The following is a 15,612-nucleotide window of genomic DNA, read 5'->3' as shown; positions in this document are numbered from 1 at the left end:
TTGGTTGGGGCCCAAGAACCACCCTGCAGCTAGGGTGGTGCCGAACTTCAAGGCTTTTGCTGCCACCTGGGGCCATGGTGACATCAAACCATGAAAAGTTGATGAGCGCCATGTCTGGTTCCGGGGTCCTCCCACAGTCAGCGTCTATGTTGACACCTGTTGGTTTCCAAGGGACTTACTGCCTCTTGGTCATTCTCATCTAGGTGGCCTGTGCTGCCACTGGGGCTATGGTGACGTTAGGGACCAAGCTGCTGCTGAGGGCCATGCCTGAATCCATGGTCCTGCAGTAGCCAGGGGTTTGGGATGATACCCATGGCCCATGTTACCACAGGGAGTCATAGGAATCATGCATGTTGAAATCCAAGGGTGGTGCTGAGCCGCCCTACCCCTCACTTTCCCTGGGATGGCTGATCCTGCCATTCATTGGACATTGCAGCAGGAGAGCTGACCCTGCTCCCACCATGGGAGAGCTGGGGAGAGATGGCCCCATTCCAAACCAAAGATAAAGAGGAACTAGTGCCTATGACACGGGCCTAGAGAACTGATTCCACACCGTGCCTGAGAAGGCAGTTCAGTAGTCAGGACCAATCAGCTCAGCTACCACCCGGATCCAGTCCTACGCCTTTGATTGGCCTACACTAATACATCTATGATCTGCTGGAGTGTACGAGTGGACTAATCCTACTGAACATTAACCACAGGATCTCCATGACTCAGGGCCAGTGCAGGATATCTGAGAGGAATTTCAGTGAGGGCCCAGTGATGCTGGTGTGCCAGAGAACTTGAACAAGACCAATGACTCATTGCAATGAACATTTTGTGGGTGGGGCTGAATGGACAAAAAGGTTGACACTCTGTAACTCCCAGTGCCACTAGGATGAATGAAAGAGGTGTTTGAAAGATGGAGAAAGGAGGTGGGGGTTTTTGTGTGTTTTATTTTGTTTTTAATTGATTTTGGGGGGGGTTCTTTGGGGAGTGATGCTTCAGGGGTAAGAGAAGAATATCAAGGGACTGAGAGCTGAGTGGGATTGGGGTGCATGATGTGAAATTCCCAAGGAATCAATGAAGAATTATGTTTTAATCTGGCGATGAATGGAGATGGAGATGGAGACTCACACTGGAGCACCGGACGGAGTCCCCCAAGGTCCAAATGAGGAGCAGAAGGAGGAAGAACATGAAAAAGGAAATCAGGACCGCAAGGGGTGCGATCACCCACTGATACAAGGGGACTGATCTAATGAGAGTTCACCAAGGTCAGTTGACTGGGACTGAGCGAGCACGTGATCCAGCCAGATTCTCTGAATGAGGCCGGATTCTCTGAATGTGGCTGGCCCGGAGTCTTTCTGAAAAGCCATTGACAATGACACTGGGACTTGTTTCCTCTGCATATACTGGATTTCTGGGATCCAGTCTGTTTGGATGCTCACCTTCCTGGACCTGAAGGGAGGGGGGAGGAGCTTGAACTACCCACAGGGTGGGAGACCCTGATTGCTCTTGGGGATGGAGAGGGAGGAGGGGAGGAAGTGGGGGGGAGTGGGAGGGGGTTGGGAGGAGGGGCGGAAATGGAGACCTTTGTATTTTAATAAACTTTGAGAAAAAAAAAACTAAAAAGGAAAAAAATAATAAATAAATAAAAAATTAAAAGTTCATCCTGAAAAATCCTATCCTGAAAAAATTTTTTCTTATTAAACACAGAGATTTATGAATTTTTGCTACAAAATTGGCTAAAGCATTATTCAGTCAGAAAATCTGACTGTCAGGGCTGGGGAGATGGTTCAGTGATCAAGTTTGTTGTGCAAGCATGACAAATTAACTTCTGACCCCAGTACTCAAGTACAAAGCTGTGTGTGGCAGCATGCACCTATAACCTCAGCATTGGGAGACAGAGACAGGAGAATTTCTGGGGCTCAGTGGAATCCAAACAAAATGGTGAGTCAAAGTGAAAGACTTGTTCTCAAGCAGCAAATATGGAGAACAATCAAGGCAGACATCTCAAGGTCAATCTCTGACCTTTACACACACCTGCCGTTCTGGAGTCTTTGATGGAGTTGCAGAATAGATAGAAAGTAGATATAGTTTTCCTTAGTGTGATGTGAATGTGCCCTTACATACAGAAGCACACAGACACACACACATATACAGAGGCACGCACACGTAAAATCCTGAGTGTTGTCTCATCATGTGAGTTGTAAACATGGCCTCCTCTCTTCTTTCTGTATTCTAAGCAGTAGCTCATCTGAAAGCTGAATTCCTTACAGTATGATTTTGTTATAGGAAAAATGACCTACCTTATTATCTAAATAAATCACTTCTAAGGATTTTTCTTTTTTGACCTTTTACATTTTACAAAAGAAATGCTGTGTAGTATACTAGCATAAAACAAAGAAAACTGAGTTATTAAACAGATCAAACTGATACAGACATGGCTATGTGTACTAAGGAGAGTTGCTTGTTTATTCCCAACTACTCAGTCCCAAAATAATCACACAGAAACTATATTATTTAAATCACTGCTTAGTCAAACACATAAGTATATTGTTAGCTAGCTCTTACATCTGGTATTAACCCATTTCCAGTGTTTTATATTTTACCATGAGGTTCATGACCTACTGTCAAGGTTTCAACCTTTGTCTCCGGCATGGCTACATGGCTTCTCCTTACTTTACCCTTCTTTCTCCCAGCATTCAGTTTAGTTTTCCCTCCCTACTAAGTTCTGCCCTGTTATAGGTCCAAAGCAGTTTATTTATTCATTAATGGTAATCACAGCATACAGAGGGGAATCCCACATCAGCTCCTTTTATCCGCTTAAATAAAAAAGGAGGTTTTAATTTTAATGGGATAAAATTACATATAACAAAACAGGTAGCAAGTAAGAATCATAGTTACAATATTTATATCTACTTTATCACACTAAGGAAAACTATATCTACTTTCTATCTATTCTGCAACTCCATCAAAGACTTCAGAAGGATATACTATTACCTAAACAAACAGGAAGTGCATTGTAAGCAACTTCCAAAATTCTAGAATTTACAGAGACATCATGCTACCTGGACAGTCACCCAAAGTTCTTCTGTACCATTTTGGCATCCATTCTTCAGCCCACAGGCCCATATTATCCAGCAGACTTTTTCATGAAGTAAGAAATTTCCAAGACAGTTCCACTTATACTGACAGTTTGTCAGTTACTTTTTTCTGTGTCCTGCAGAATGTCTAGCATACTCTTTAATGAAGCAGGAACCCCAAAGGATCATTTCATGTTTAGGCAAGTTCAGCAAAATCATAAAAATCTGACATTGTTTGTAAAATTGTCTCATTTAAACAGGACTTGTATGTTGTTTACGTTAGAGAAAACTGTTATAGGCTAAAGAAAATTGAATCTTGAACAAAGAACCATGGCATTGAAAGAGATACAAGAGAGGAACTGACAGACTCAGTTAAGTTATAAGAATTTTCTAGCACTATTGACGAATAGAGAACATGGCTAACTGAGTTACTATTATGAGTGAAGGACAGGCTGGCTGGTCTCCAACAGTGGAGCAAAGACCATTCATCCTTTAAGCACCCACAAACTGCAGAGGGACTCAATCTTCTCAGCAAGAGCAGTCCATGTGACGATGCAACATTGGACTCAGGGCTGTCATGGGAAAAGGACACTTAGTCTGGGTTCAAGAAAGGGAAAGAGACCTGAAAATCTTCCCCAAGCAGGACTACCTCTTCAATGATGGTAGAAATCTCTGGCATCCGTGATATCCAGTACCGCTCTGAAGGTCTTAGTTTGCTGGCAATCCAGAAAAAGAAATAAGAAGCAAAAGCACTGGGCAGGAAGAAACAAAGACACACAACTGACAGATGCAAGTGTTTCCTACCTAAATATTCTAGAGAAAAAAAAATCTAAGAGAGAACGAGTGACAGAATGTAGTAAGATGGATGAATTCTAAGTAAAACTAAGAATCTGAGAACTGCCAATCAAAATATGTTTCTAAAAAACCCCCATTCCAGAGTATGGAGAAATGGCTCAGTGGCTGAGAGCACTTGCTGTCCTTACGGAGGAACCAGGTTTGGTTCCTAACATCTGCATAGAGGCTCACAACTATCTGTAACTCCAGTATCAGGGAATCTGATCTTATGCCATCTTCTGGCCCCCATGGATAGGCACCAGGCATGCACACGAAGTCCAGAAATACCTCAGGCAAAACATTCAGACACAAAATTCTTTAAAACCAACATTTAAAGTAAAGAAGGTTTGATTGAAACAACAGTTCTATGTGAAACCTGACAAGGCAATGTTGCTCTAATAAAAAAAAAACAGCAAAGACAAACAGAAGGCAAGAGAGGTAATACTTAGATGTATTATAAATCTGATAATTTTCTTATATTTATGTATTTAATACACTTTTAAAACGAAAATCCAAATGAAATTCTCCTTAGTAATGTAAAAATTTTTAGAAGCTTGTGAGAAAGCAGGAGACTCTGAAAACATACTGGTGTGATAAATTTCTAAACATTAAAGCTGTAGTAATTCATTCTAGGTGTCAATGGACAAGAAGCCAAGTACAGCCTCTGATGAAGATGCCATTTCTAAATAAGTGAGGTCTGGTGACACAGATGTGTAATCTCAGCACGCGAAAGGTAGAGGAAGGAAGGATCCTGACTATGAGGACCGTCTGGGTAACAAGGCAAGACCTTGGTTCCAAAGGGCCACTGAATAGCAAGAGCAATAACGTGTGGGGTAACTGCATCTTAAAGCAAAATGGTACTACTGTCCAGTATACATTTTTGTATTTTGACAGTGTTGTGTAAGAGGTGTGCGTGCCCAGGAAGATTCTCTCAGCATTTTCTTTAATAAAACATTTTAGTTATGGGACATAATAAGACATCAATTTTATCTCGCAATCAGAATAACCTATTTAAATAACCTGAGACGATTCATTTCATAGTCTGTGCTTTCTATCCATTTTAAAGCCAACAAATTAACATTGCCTGGGAATAATGATAGCCCATTACCTCAGTATGCTCAGGAGTGTAGGTGGCTGGGAGTTTTTTTTTTTTTTCCCTCCATTTGGAAATGAAAAGCTTTTCTGAACCTCACGAATACTTCAAGAGAAGAGAGCCTGCCAGGTAAACACGTTAGCACAAATAATCTTCCATGATAATTGATTCAAACGTGACGACCTTGGGTATACAAAATGCCTTTGATTTTTTCACAGTTAAGCTGCTAGGTGAATTCGGGGTGAAATTATAATATAAAAAGAGTCTCTCGAGGTGATTATCCTAACAAGGTGAGGCTGAGGCTTTCTGCTGCTTCTGAATTATTCAATTTTTAAGCAAGGCTTGTTGCAGCAGGCAGGGTCAGCACCTACCCAAAGCCACAGTGGGTTACAGGTTACCCAAGGCCACAGTCAGTCACAGGCTCTCTGAATTGGAAGCTGGGGTGTACCATTAACTCATGAATATTCAAAACGACTGGCAAATTTAATATTTAAAAAAGTTATTTGATGACCTTTCAGTGACTTTCGGACTTCAGAGTTTATAAACTGAGGAACATAAGTAGAACAAGACTTAGAGGAGTTAGGGGACGATGGAATAGACACCCTAGAAGGAAACAAAAGCCAACGGGGAAAAAAAAAAGAATTCGTGAGAAAACTAAAATTTGCTTTACGGAAATTCAGTCATTATAAAGCTTACATATCTTCATATATTCAGCTTCTCAAATCCTTTGTCCCGCCATGTCTTCTTTGTATGATTAGGGAACCAAAGTATAACAACACACAAGAACTTATTAAAACAAGAAAATGTTGGGAAAGAATATAAAGATCTTTAATAAGAGACTTTCACCTGAAAAGATGTGTGGCAGAGTCTGCCCTCCCAGACTGCCAGCCTGGGCCTTAAGCCTTTTCTTTTTCTTTCAATTTGATGTGTATGTGGTGGAATAGGCAGGTTTATTTTCCTATGTGGGCTCATGTGGAGGTCAGAGATGGACCTTTCTCAATCACTTTTCCATTTTGTTTGTTTGTTTAAGACAGGGCTGAAGGCTCATTATTTTGAGTTTATTGCTGGCCACAGGACTCGTACCTCACAGCACAGGGATTAGGATATAATGCTTTTATATGTGGGTTCTGGGTCTCCATATTTAGGCTTCAGGCTTGCACAGGAAACATTTTAACCTCTGAGCCATCTCCTCATCCCAGGCCTTTTGACTGGTGAAAGTCTAACCAGGAAGACTGATGTTCACTATGGCAAATACTGATCTTGCTGAGCATGAGCCACACCTCTTGGTGGGGACTTCCACTTTCACACTTACTATTCATGGTAATCTGATAAAACAAAGGCCCTAATGATCCAAAACTTATAGATGAAGTCACCGAGTTGTGGGAGGTAGCACAATTAAGTTCAAATCACAGTCAAATCCAAGTCCAAGATCACCTGTGTCATGCCCTTTGTTTGCTCTAAGCGTTCTGTTACTCTAGTACATAGTGAAACAGGTCACTCTGCCTGCTTCCTTGCAACCTTGAGGTAAACAAGGCTAACATTTCACTCTCTGCATTCGGGCATAATCTACAGCGTTCTAGGAAAACATGGAGGGAAAAAGGATTTCTTTATGAGTATTTAGAGAAGTAACTCTAACACAAAGGTTTCTAAATGGACCTTCCAAGGATTGTTTAATAGAGATAAGATGACAAAAATGTGTTTTAGGATGTAACAAATAAGTGGGGCCACAAGGAGAAGAAACTGAGCTGACAGAGGTTATATTCAGGGATGCTAGTCCTCAATACCAAGATAAACGCTTTAGTTTTGGGAACCGTAGGCAAGGAGGAAATTCTGATCTTTATTTCAACAACTATGACGAGAATGAAGATATGTGGAATACCTACTGGGCAGACACAGTACCTGGCTCTTTACATGTGAAATTTAATTTAGGATAGGATAACCATGAGGATAGTGAAATCATTAACATTTTACAGACAAAAGCTAAGGCCTGAAGAGCACAGTCAACTTGCCCAGGCTACATTGGAGGGGTGGGATTGGACTCTAAACTCAGTTCAGATTCCAGATCCTCTCATTCTTGATGCTCAGCTCTAAAAAGATAACTGAGAAGTCAGTGAAAGATGGATTGAGAGAAGGTGAGTGAGGTGCCAGGGAGGCAAACAGGGGGTGTTTTAAAATCATATGTTCAAGAAAGAGGACCTGAACTTGGGTGCTCCTGAAGAAAGTGGCCGACAAGAGACTGAGGGATACATGGACACTTCCAAGGCAAAACTTTCAGTTCTGTGGATGAAGTATTGAAGTTCTGATTTCCAGTCATATATTCCTGGCTTTGAACCCAGTGGAGTCGCCATCTCTGCAATCCTCACATCTCTGGCCATTAGACTTGTCATTTGAAAACATGAACATTACACAAATTAATTCGCAGGAAATAATGGGTAGAACACTTCACATACAGGAAGTGCCACATATGTGCTAGCTGTTCGGGGACATGAAAACAGTGGGGCCCATGATTTTCGGAGCTTTCTGTCCTCTGTGTCCCTCATTAAGACTTGAGAAATAAAGCTGAGGAAGACATAGACATTTTGTCCACATATGAGACTATTCCTTCACAGTATTCTTTGTTGAAGACCTAACTCTTTGTTGAAGAGCTAGAGAGTGATGGGTGGATCAAGCCATTACATTGTCTTTAAGAAACTTCAACTATAATGGGATGAATAGATTCAAATAGATGGAAGAAAAATTGCACACCATGCAAAAATAAAGACAAACAAGAGTGGCTTATGTTAATAGTGAAAAATACAGCATTCAGGGAGGTAGAGAGTGTTTCTTTGGTTAAGATAGCTTAATGCTTTTGTAGAGTACCTACATTCAGTGCCCACCACCTATGTGGCAACTCACAACTATCTTTAACTCTACTTCTGAGTTATCGAGTGTCCTCTTCCAGCTTCTAAAAGCTCTTGCACTCATGTGATACACATGCACTCATGTCGGAACACACACAGAGATATAAATAATTTATCTTCAAGAGAAAAGAAAATATAGACTTTGGAATGAAGAAAACTTCCAATGACAGGAAAGATTATTACCTGGTGCCTAAAGGATCAATCCATCAAGAAGACATAGCGATCCTAAAATGTACACAACAAACCAGAGAGTTTTGCACCACATGAAGCAAGACTGATAATACAGGAGAGAAAACTTCTCCACAAAGCTGGAGGTGTCAACACTGTATCAACAAGTGAGAATTAAGCAGAAAATCATCAAGAATAAGAAAACACCTCATCAATCTATAGATCTAATCAATCTGTAGAAGATTTTAAGATAATTTCATCCAACAACTGTAGAATATGTATTTTCTTCAAATGCTAGTGGAACGTGGAGGAAAACTTGTTCTAGTTCATAGAGCAATGTAGTGATACATTTTTTATGAAAATCTGTTTGAAACCCTTGGCTCCAACACAACTTTTGGCAGACTTCTCAGCAAATTGATAATTCCCCTTCAGATCTTTAAAGGCTGTGTACTTAACTTCCTTTCCTATTGCGTGCTCAGCCTGTTTAAATTTAACCTGTCTTTAAGAGACCAACCTAGCCAACATGGTTTGCCTTGTTGAGCTAAATTGAGCTAAAAGCTAAAGCTAAATAAAGAAAACCTAAGATAAATACATAGCTTTTTATCTTCAATTATGTACTCTTCCTTGACCCTGACCAGAATATTCTATGTGTGTGTTGTGGTAATCATTAGCTGAAACAGCCAACAGGTTGAAAGTATCTTTAAAGCAAATAGCCACCATGAGTGTTGCAAGCAAGGTAGATAAAGCTGGATAATATCTGTTCGCAGGCTTGTTTGTTCTCCTGAGTCAGATGGGATCAGTTTCTTCCATTGTAAAACTCTGCTAAGGATTTCTGTAAAGAATTTCTCATCCCGCTCCCAGGCTAGTTTTTCTGTGCTGTTCAATAAATACAGAGCAAGTCCTTGTCATAGACAGACACGGGGTTAGACACAAATCAGACACGGACATTCAGACAGACATGACAATGACACAGCAAACTCATACAACAGAGAACTCACAGATCAGTTAATAGCCACAGACTGTAGAACATTGGAGGACATAGGTAGATTAGAGAATTCAAACCTGGGCTCACTCTTGGTCAAATTAATCTCAGAGGAAGTGGCTTTGCTTTCACTTGTTAATGTGATAGGGATGCATTTTAGTATTCTCTGAGGTTATCTTTAATTTGTTAAATGACACAAAAAAACTGAAATACATTTAAAAAGAATAAAATTATACAGAGTATTGTTCTCTCTGTGGAATCAGGGTAACCAGAATATAATAAGAACATTTCCAATCTCTCAGAAACTAAGTAAACACTATGAAGCAGTCTATGACTCAAGGACAAAATGCTGAGGGAAATAAAAGCACATTGAGTTGAATTAAAATAAATGCAGCGTATCAAAATCCATGCTAAAGCAGCACTGAGAGAGGGACTGAAAGCACTAAATCCATGCATTACAATACAGAAGCAGTCTCAAGTCTAAGTGTTCAGCAAGATTTATTTTTTAGAAAAGCAAAAACAAAATAAGCCAGAACAGCAATGAAGGAGAAAATAAGACAGCAGAGATCATGGAAATGAAAGTAACAGAGAAAAATCAACGCAACAATGCTGGTTCTTAACAGATTAATAGCAGAGGAAACTCTAGGTGCACTGACAAAGAAAAAGGAGAAGGTGCAGATGACCAGCATCAGAAAGGGTCACGTGATAACTTTGGTTGCTGGGAGGATGGCGAGGGGTGACACACAAATCACACACTGAAATTCAACATCTTAAATGAAACGGACTGACTCCCAGAAAGCACCAGAACTACCACAGTGCATCTAAAATTAAACAGGGATTGAAGTCCACTAGAACTACCACAATGTTTGAAACCAAAATTTGAAAACGCCAAAGGAGAAATACCTTACTAAGGCCTAGTTTCACTGGAGAAATTTACCAACTTAAAGTTGAACTAATAAAAATCCACTTTCTTGCAGGAACTAAAAGACTAAGGAACACTTTGTTTCAAAGACTTGATTTTGCTTTAATATCAAAGCTATATTGATAGTATTAGAAAATCTTACAGATTGATATCACTCATAGATGCCAATGCAAATGTCTTGAACAAATCTTAAGTAGAATTCAGTCATCCATAAAATAATTACATATTATGACCAAGTAAAGTTTACTACAGAAATGTTAGGCTGGTTTATAATTCAGAAACATATTAATGTGGCCCACCATAGTTAAGAAAGAAAAATTTCATGATTTTGCTGGCTAGTTTCATGTCAACTTGACACTAGCTAAAGTCATCTGTGAAGGGGATGCCTCGGTTGAGAAAATGCCTCCATAAGAATGGGCTGTTGGCAGGTCTGTACGTAATTTCCCTCTTAATCATTGATTTGCGGATGGTGCTCAGCCCTCTGCAGGTGGTGCCAGCCCTGGGCATGGTCATGTGTTCTCTAAGAAAGTAGGTTGAAAAGGCCACAGGGAGCAAGCCAATACAGCATCCTTTCACAGCCTCTGCTTCTGCTCCTTCCTCCAGGTTCCAGCCCTCCTTAAGCTCCTGTCCTTCCGACCTTCAGTGATGCAGTACAATGTAAAAGTCAAATCAACCTTTTTTTCCCCAGCTTGATTTTTGGTCATGGTGCTTTCATCACACCTATAGAAACCTGAAATAAAACAATGATCATACTAACTGATGCAGAAAAAAAAATCAGTTTTCAAAATCGAATATCCATTTATGATTAAACAATATGAAAAGAGGAATGAAAGAAACTCTCCTCACTTTGGTAGAATCGGAGCTGTGTAGCTTACTACATTTGATGGAGAAAGAGACTTTTCTCCCAAGAGCTGGAGCAAGGTAAGGACAAAGGTGTTTACTGTTCTGTTCATCACAGTTTTAGCACAGCTCACAGTGAAGGAAGAGAAACAAAAAGGATCTTATCAGAAAAGAAGGTGTGAAGCTGTAGCTATTTGTAGGTGACATGATTAATTCATAGAGAAAATCCCTGGGAATCATAAAAAACTCAAGACTAAGCATAGATCTAAACAAGATTGTAAGATATAACTTTGCAAGATCCTTGGTATTTTTTATACCAGCAACGTATATGTGCCCAGAAAAAACTGAAAATAAAGTAGTACGTACAATTGCTCATAAAGTTAAATATTAAGATATAAAGCTTTTATATATATAGACTTCTAAATGGGCAATGATCAACCCCTGCTCTTTACCCCAGGGCCATCTCTACAGTCCTCACAACAGTTTTTGACAGACATCTCCACAAACCCTCTTCTTCTTCATGATATAACTTTTGTGGCTAGGCAAACTTGGGTTCTCAGAATGAGAAAACATAGCTCTATCTCTAACCCTCTAAATTATCTCAAAGACTCATTCCTGAGATTTCCAAACAATTCTAAAATAAATTTCTTATCCCATAATACTAATTGAAATGCTTTTTTGTTGTTTGTTTGGCTGGTTGTTTTTTGTTTTTGTTTTTGTTTTTGTTTTGGTGTCCTTATTGATACAGGCTGGAGAGATGGGCTTGAAAGAAAGTTCAGCAGTTAAGAGCACTGCCTGCTCTTCCAAAGTTCCTGAGTTCAATTCCCAGCAACCACACAGTGGCAGATAACCATCTGTAATGAGATCTGGTGCCCTCTTGAGGAAGAGACCTGGTCAGTCGTCCTCATCAACTCAGACAATGAAACACCATATGGACAAGTTCAACAGAACCACCATATAGAGGATGCCCATGCTTGCTTCAGCATTGCCAGGGCATGTGTGTCATTCATTCATTCAACTGATACAAGCTGCTACTCTGGTACTTAAAAAAAGAAAAGAAGAGGAAACCAAAACATAACTTAATTAAAGAAAAGATTGATGTTATTTTATTTTTCTCATTATTGTGTGTGCGACATAGGTTCTTATTGCCGTAGCACATATGCAGGTCAGCGGACATCCTCCCAGACAGGATTCTCTTCCTCCTCTCTGCGTTTTTCAGGCTTTTACCCACTGGTTCTTTTTCCCAGCCCAAGTGATCCAAGGGTACTCATGGATGATGTGGGCAGAACACAGTCCAATCATATAGAACATAGAACTTCTATCATAGAATTTAAGAACAGCCATGAAACTAGAAATGAGTACAGTCACATGTGTAAACCTCTAAGAGTGGTGTTTTAAAAAAGAAACACAAAGAAACAAGTGATCAAAGAAAAGACCCATCTCTGACATAAACAACTATACAGAAAGATGACTAAGCAGTCAGAGGGTTGCAGATACAGATTCCTTTTTTTTTTTTTTTTGACTGTCCTGGAACTCCCTCTTTAGACCAGGCTGTCCTCAAACTAAAAGAGGTCTGCCTGTCTCTGCCTCCTGAGTGGTGAGATTAAAGGCAGTGTCACCATTGCCTGGTGTACAGATTTCATTTTGAAGAGGTGGTTTGGGGGTATTAATACTCAATGTAAGGTCGACCTGCAGACAACAAAAAGGTCTTGGGGGCTGTGCCAGCTGTTGGGGCTGTCTTGGTCACGGTCACCACACAGCTGATCGCTGATGGTGCAAAAGCAATAACCAGGACAGTAGTTGTGTGAGCGTGAAGGAAAGCCCTGCCATAAAATTCAATGAGAAATCACCGTATGGTGCATCACTTTGCACACAGAGTAAGAATATCCACAAAGCCCACTTAAAACTCTTCTTGGCCAGTGGCTGGGAGAGCACATGGCTACTCCAGAAGACCCTGTTTAATCCCGTGCACCATGTCAGGCAGCTGTAACTAACTCCAGCTCCAAGGGATCTGCCATTCTCTTCTGGCTCCTGAGGACACACACAGATGTACTAGCAACACCTTGGATAATGGAGAACACTATTATCTCCGTTTTTCAAACGAGAAAACTAGGACACCTTTTCAGACAGCAAGTGGGCGAGCAGGATTCAAATCTGACAGATGGCTCTGGGGAAAGAAATCATACGCTGTGATTCGTTAACTTATATCTTAATCGAGTACCTGTTTCCATGCCCGAAGCCACAAAATAACTACACATTTGTCCGTCTGTCATAACGTCCATGCAGACCAATCTGTAGTTCTCTCTGGATGTGTCACTTTACTTCACTCCGTTTTCTCTCCTCAGAGCTTGGTTATATTGCTTGAATTAAAAAAAAAAATAACGAAGATCCACTACACTATTGTTATGTAAAAAAATAAAGTCATTATTCTCAAGACAAAACTAAATGAGGATCATTTTGCTTTTGAAAAAAATTGAAAAGTAAAATCTGGCTCTTCAGTCGAAAAGCATGAAAAGCCTCTCCTCTCCCTCCTGAACTATTTTCTTCCTCCTCCTACTTGTACAACTATAGAACGTGATACATGGAAATTGTTTCCTAAAACTAAAAGTGATTTCGGAGGCAAAGTTTGCAGAATCTTCCCAACTGGGCAAATACTGGGGCATTCAGAAATTATAACAAAAATTCTTGTAGAAAATTTTAAAGAAAAATGTACTGACATTATTGGATCTCATAAAAGGTGTGGGTTAATGATGAAGTTATCCATAAAACATCAGCACAGGCACAGTCTTACTTAAGCACGGGCCTCCTTGAATAAGAACTTTGTAAAAGTAACTGTAGTAGTTGCTTTGTGTCCATGGAGGACACATTTGAGAACTTCACTGACACCAGGCAGAGGTGTTGCTCGCCTTTAATCCCAGCACTTGGAAGGCAGAGGCAGGTGGATCTCTGTGAGTTCAAGGCCAGCCTGGTCTACAGAGCTAGTTCAGGACAGGTAGGGCTGTTACACAGAAAAATCCTGTCTTGAAACAAAACAAAACAAAACAAAAATTACAAAACAACAATAACAACAAGAAAAGATCTTCACTGGCTGTTTGAATTCACAGATAGTGCTGAGTCTGAAATGCCATGCTTCCCCACTACGTATAGATATGCAGACTGAACATGCTTTATCTTAATCAAGCACTTACTGATCACTGTGGTCATAGTGTTTGTTGCTGGAGACATGAGAGTAAATCAGGCATATGTCTTCTTTTCTCCTTCCTAATTTCACAGACAGGAAACTTATTCTTCCCATAGATCTTTAGCAGTCTCAACAGCTGCCCCCAACACACACACACTTTTCTTTATTCAATTGAGAGCATTCTTCCTTTCATTGACATCACTACTTTTGTATTTGGGTTGCCAGTAAGTAAAGAAGGGATTACTTGAACACAAGGCCTGGTAAACCACAACAGAAGACATGATGATTGAGAGGGCTACAAAATGACTGACAATATATAAAAGAATATATAGAAGGACGATTTATAGCCTGGGAGGGACAGATGAAATCTCATCATTACTCAAAGATGATTTTTTCTATTTAAATTTTCACTATTTTGAGCTTTCTCATTTAATGTTTTTTAGACTGCACTTGAAAACTGGTAGGTGTTACTCTGGGAAGCACATTGTAACTTGCCTTGTGGTTATGACAAAATACCTCACAGAGTGACTTAATGAAAGATGGGCTTATTTGGCTCACAGTTCCAGGCTATACTCCATTATGGTGGGGAAGCGATGGTTGCAGATTGAAGTAACTCAGCTTTTATTCTCAGTTAGAAAACTGGGAGTAATGGACGCTGGTGTTCTTCTTCCTTTCTTGTTTTTATTCACTCCAGGACTCCCTTCTAGAGAATCCCAAACAGTGCCACTCACAGTTAAAGCGAATTTCCCCGCTTCATTTAATGTTCTATAGATAACCCCTTAAAGCCTGTAATAGTTTGAATGATAAATGACTGTATAGTCTCCGGCATTTCTGGTTTCTTCCCCATTTAATGACGCCTGGGAGACTTAGGGGGAATGGCCTTGGAGGAGGCGGTGTTAAGAATTAAAAGATTCATGCTGTTTATAATTTCCTTTGTGTATCCTGCTTGTGATTTGAAGATGAAAGCCCTCAGCTCACTGCTCCTATAGCCAGACCTTTATTCTACCATCGTGAACTACTATCTCTTTGGGAAGGTAAGCCAAAATTAACTCTTTCTTCTATAGGTTGCTTTGATTATGGAGTTTTATCATAGCAAATGAAACGTAACCAATATACAGGCATACTCTAAGGCTAATCTAATCTAGATACGCTTCCACAGGGATGGTTAAAAGCTTGTCTCCTAGGGGCTCTAAATCCTGTTAACAACCAATATTAACCTTTAAAGGATCACTGTATTGGCGTGTTTCTGAGAAAAGAATAGTAAACACACTCATTCCAACGTCAGGAATAGAAAAATGTTCTTTCTCCTTTACTAAATCTAGGACTTCTAGGTACAATGGCAGATTAGAAGTATCACCACTGAAACTTAATGAAAGAAAACAGTCAAGATAATACATTTTTATCCTCCAAGGGACAGGGTGGTACATGAATAGTATCAAGTCAAGCATGGTTTCTGAAAAAGGCGGGTGGGAGAGCTAAGAATAAGAAGCCAGCTAAAAGATCCCCTCAAATTGGCACCCATTGAGTGAATTAAGCTTCCTAGGGGACAGCAGTAATAGCTGTAAGGGAAGTGTTGTTCCTTGTATATTCTTACCTCGAATAGGTCACAGTTGTGTGCCATGTTTTT

General features: G+C 40.1%; 1 protein-coding gene across 1 annotated transcript in view; it reads right to left on the bottom strand.

Annotated features, from left to right (window-relative positions):
• The window catches only part of Gpr149 (G protein-coupled receptor 149), a 56,573-nt gene that overhangs the window by 1,110 nt on the left and 39,851 nt on the right, over positions 1–15,612 (bottom strand). The gene's annotated exons all lie outside the window — the stretch shown is intronic.

Source organism: Myodes glareolus, chromosome 20 (assembly GCF_982192425.1).
Source record: "Myodes glareolus chromosome 20, mMyoGla1.1, whole genome shotgun sequence".
NCBI classification, from domain to species: Eukaryota; Metazoa; Chordata; class Mammalia; order Rodentia; family Cricetidae; genus Myodes; species Myodes glareolus.
The sequence above is the reverse complement of the archived record's forward strand: the minus strand, read 5'-3'. Positions and strand labels throughout refer to the sequence as shown.